The sequence below is a fragment of the Mercurialis annua genome, assembly GCF_937616625.2.
Source record: "Mercurialis annua linkage group LG4 unlocalized genomic scaffold, ddMerAnnu1.2 SUPER_6_unloc_16, whole genome shotgun sequence".
NCBI lineage: Eukaryota > Viridiplantae > Streptophyta > Magnoliopsida > Malpighiales > Euphorbiaceae > Mercurialis > Mercurialis annua.
Genome location: NW_026605945.1, coordinates 92,501 through 97,500, shown reverse-complemented (window position 1 = coordinate 97,500; position 5,000 = coordinate 92,501).

Sequence of the window (5,000 nt, the reverse complement as noted above, 5' to 3'; positions counted from 1 at the left end):
TGCGCTGCCGATGCGCTGCCGAAAGGCTGCCGAAGCCCAGCCGAAAGGCTGCCGATGCCCAAGGGCCGCCGCTGGGCTGGCGAAGGCCTGCCGACCGGCTGCCGAAGGTCCTTCCGATGGACATTGTCACGGGCTTGGATTTTCTAACCAAAGATCCGTGCGGCACTAGTGAACTTTTCTCGAACAAGTTACTAGTCAGCCTCTCTCGAAGTGTTTAAAGACACTTAAGTGGAAGTAAAGATCGTAAGATGGCTAGAACGTATGAAAGCTTGTATTACTTTATGAAAGCTTGATTACACAACTCTTGGATACTTTACAAATGAGAGAGTGAGGTTATATATACTCCTCCACCTCCTCAATGAACGGCTAAGATCTACTTGATCTAATGGTCCATATTCTACATCTAGAATATTCTATACAATTCTATACAAAGATAGAACTAAGTATGCACATCTACACAAGTCTAGAGAGTTCTAGCAAACTCTTAGACTTAAGGAGGGAATTCTAAGGAATTCCATAAGAGACTTGGGGAATGCTTTCTAGATTATTCCGGAGAGTCTTGTGAAGAGACTTACGAAGAGAATTCAAGAGAATTCTAGAGAACTCCGGAATATAACCTCGTTTCGGTGCGAGGATTTTCACGGTCCGTAACATTCTCCCCCACTCAATCGGCGGACGTCCTCGTCGCATCCTCCTTGTATGCTTCGATTAGTCCCTTGCTATTCCACAAGTTGAGTTCGTGCTCCCAACTTGCCTCGCTCTCGGGTGCCCCCTTCCACTTCACAAAATACTCAACATAGCTCGGATGGGTGCCCCGCCTTGGTATGACGCGATGCGCCAAAATCTCTTCGACATCACGCTCGGGTAATGTCGTGATGGCCGTCGGTGCTCTCTTTGATTCGCCTCTACTCGGATCGTCCTTGTCCGCATTGTAAGGCTTTAGTAAGCTCACATGGAACACCGGGTGCATCTCTAAGTGTGAAGGTAGCGTCAAGCGATATGCTACTTTACCAATCCTCTTCTCGATAGGAAATGGTCCCTCGTAGCGCCTTACTAGCCCCTTATGTATCTTCGCAAACCTTCGTGTTTGGTGAGAAAGGAGTTTCACCATCACAAGGTCTCCTTCCTCGAACTCCAAGTGCCTCCTTTTTGCATCGGCCCATTTCTTCATCTTCTTCGCGGCCTTTGCAAGATGTGCTCGTGCCATATCCGAACTCTCATGCCATCCCTTGGCAAACTTGAATGCGGTAGGACTTGGCCCCTTATATCCCACGGCAAGAGTGTGTGGGGTCATCGGTTGTTGCCCCGTAGCAATCTCGAATGGACTAGACCCCGTCGACTCACTCTTTTGCAAGTTGTACGAGAATTGAGCAATATCGAGCAACTTTGCCCAATCTCCTTGGTTAGCACTCACATAATGCCTCAAGTATAACTCCAACAACGCGTTCACACCGTTCGGTTTGTCCATCGGTTTGGGGATGAAAGCTTGTGGAGAAGTTGAGCTCGGACCCAAGAATCTTGAACAACTCCATCCAAAATCTTCCGGTGAAGCGGGTGTCTCGATCGCTCACTATGGTCTTCGGTATACCCCAATATTTCACCACATGCTTGAAAAATAGGCGTGCGGCATCCTCGGCGTTGAACTTCGTTGGCGCGGGGATGAACACTCCATATTTGCTAAACCGATCTACCACCACCATGATGTTGCTACATCCTTCGGATTTTGGTAGGCAAGTGATGAAGTCCATGGAGATACTTTCCCAAGGTTTCTCCGGAATGGGTAACGGCTCAAGTAGTCCCGCGGGTTGTTGTTGGTCGACCTTGTCTTGTTGGCACACTAGACAAGTCTTCACGTATAGCTCCACATCTTCCCGCATTTGAGGCCAATAGTATGCACGCTCCACAAGTGCCAACGTGCGATGTATGCCGGGGTGTCCCGCCCACATTGAGTCATGGCACTCCTTAATGATTTCCTTCCTCAAGCCTTGCCACTTCGGCACGTACACACGATCTCCCTTGGTGGTAAGCACTCCGTCCCTTAGCCAAAATTGGCGAGTCTTCCCTTGACTCGCTAACTCCATCAACCTCTTGGCTTGCGGATCGTGCTCTAGTCCCTCCTTGACTCGATCCACCAATGGAAAGTTTGGACTTGTGATGGCCGCTAGCTCCGCTTTTCTACTAAGTGCGTCGGCCACAAGATTCGCCTTGCCCGGTTTGTACTCCATCACAAAGTCGAACTCCGCTAAGAAAGCTTGCCACCTTATTTGCTTCGGCGACAACTTCTTTTGCTTGAGGAAGTAGCTTGTTGCAACGTTGTCCGTCTTCACCACGAACTTCGAACCCAACAAGTAATGTCTCCAAGTACGCAAGCAATGTACCACCGCGGTCATCTCCTTCTCTTGGACCGTGTAGCGGCGCTCCGCATCATTCAACTTGCGACTCTCGTAGGCAACCGGATGCCCTTCTTGCATCAATACACCACCAAGTGCAAAGTCGGATGCGTCGGTGTGTATTTCGAATGGCTTCGTGTGATTTGGAAGGACTAACACCGGTTCTTCCATCACCGCTCTCTTTAGCGTCTCGAATGCGCCTTGGCACTTCTCGTCCCAACTCCATGCCTTGTTCTTCTTTAAAAGATCGGTAAGCGGTGAAGCGATTGCGGAGTAACCCTTTATGAACTTTCGGTAGTAGTTGACGAGGCCAAGGAAAGAACGCAACTCCGGAACCTTCCTTGGTGGCTTCCACTCATCGATTGCTTGCACCTTGGACTTGTCCATTCTTAGCTTTCCTCCACCAACAATGTGCCCCAAGAACATGACCTCCTTTTGCGCGAAGTCGCACTTCTCCTTCTTCACGTACAACTCGTTTTCCCTTAGCACTTGGAAAACTTGTCGTAAGTGGTCAACATGCTCCTCCAACGTGTTGCTATAGACAACAATATCGTCCAAGTATACGACGACAAACTTGTCCAAGAACGGTTGGAATACTCGATTCATGAGGGTGCAAAATGTGGCGGGAGCGTTTGTTAGTCCAAAAGGCATAACCAAAAACTCGTAGGAGCCATACCTCGTAACGCATGTGGTCTTCGGCGCATCTCCGTCCGCAATCCTTACTTGCCAATACCCCGATCTCAAATCAAGCTTGGAAAACCACCTCGCATCTCCAAGTTGATCAAATAAATCGGCAATCAATGGGATGGGGTATTTGTTCTTCACCGTGATCTTGTTAAGTGCACGGTAGTCTATGCACATTCGAAGCGACCCATCGTGCTTCTTTTGGAAAAGCACGGGCGCACCATATGGAGCCTTCGAAGGTTGGATATATCCCGCATCCAACAACTCCTTAAGTTGCCTCCGCAACTCTTCTAACTCGGGGGGCGCCATGCGGTAAGGCACTGTCGCAGGCGGGGTGGCACCTTGCACCAATTCGATCTTATGGTCCACCTCTCTCTTTGGCGGGAGTTTCTTCGGCAACTCCGGGGGCATCACGTCCTTGAACTCCTCGAGGACACGCAAGACTTTCATGGGTTGCTCCTTCGCTAGCGGTTCCGCTCTTTCTTCCTTAAGCGTAGCTAGGAAAGTCGGTTGGGCCTTCTTCACTCCCTTGGAGAGTTGCATGGCCGAGAGTTGCTTCGCCTTAAGGCTTGTTTCTCTCGCTAGAGGAACCATGCACGTATTTCCTTCCTCCAAAATACACATGGTGTTGGCGAAAGGAATCGGCACGGCTTTGACGTGATCCATGAACTCGATGCCAAGCACAATAGGATAATCGTCCATAGGGGAACAACTGAAAAATCAATAAGGCCCGACCACTCACCTAGGCAAACTTTCACGCCTCGAGCAACTCCATATATCGATTTTGGCTCCGAGTTGACCGCCTTAAGCCATCCTCCCTCTCCGCTATAGGTGATGCCCAATTTCTTCGCTTCTTCTACTTGAAGAAAGTTGTTCGACGCCCCCGGTATCCACCAACGCTTTCACAAGTTGTCCACCGATTTTGGCCTCCACGAACAAACGACCCTTCTTCTCGGTCTTGGGCACTTCCACTTTAGCCTTGATGGCGTTAAGGATTTGCAATGACCCCATCTTGGTCTCCTCTCGTTGCCGCTCCTCGTCTTCTTCCACTAAGGCCGAGAGCTTCGCTTTCTTCGGGCAGTCTCTTGCTTTGTGTGGTCCATCGCAAAAGAAGCATTTCATCGGCCTATCTCCGCCCTTGTACTCTTTGGAGCTATTCCCTCTCTCGAACTTGTTAGACTTATGATAGCTCGGCTTTCCTTGGGTATCTCCCCCACTCTTTCCATTGCCTCCCTTGTCTTTGTTAGACTTGGGTTTTTCCGGCCTTTTGAACTCGATAAGCGACTCGGCAATAGAAATAGCGGTAGCGAGATCTTGGACTCCATGTCGTTGAAGCTCCATCTTGACCCAATTTTGTAGACCATCCTTAAAGGCAAACAAGGCTTCCTTGTCGGGATAGTCGGGGATCTCCAAAAAGTACCTCCGAAAATTCTTTCACATAGTCGCGAATGCTTCCCTTTTGTTGGAGACGCCTTAGCTTTGCTCTCGCCTCCTCCTCGGCATTCTCTGGATAGAATTGCCTCTTAAGCTCCCTCTTGAACTCGTCCCATGTGTTGATGGTACAAGTTCCCTTCTCGATATCGCTATATCTCCGTCTCCACCATACCATCGCGGTATCTTCAAGGTAGAGTGTAGCGCTATCGATCTTCTTGGTGTCTTCTCCAACACCGAGAGCCTTGAAGTATCACTCCAAGCTCCTTATAAAGTTGTCCACCTCCTTCGCATTCCTCATACCCTTATACGCCTTGGGCCTTGGAATGTCCATCCTCGATGGAGTGGAAAACTATGGCCGGTAAGGCAACGCTTTCCCCCTTGAGCGACTGCCTTCTTGCATATCTTGAGCTCGTCCTTCGTCTCTTTCAACTCGTTGACGACCCTCTCGAGCTCCTCCTTCAACGAAACAATCTCGGCTTGGAGGTTTCCTTC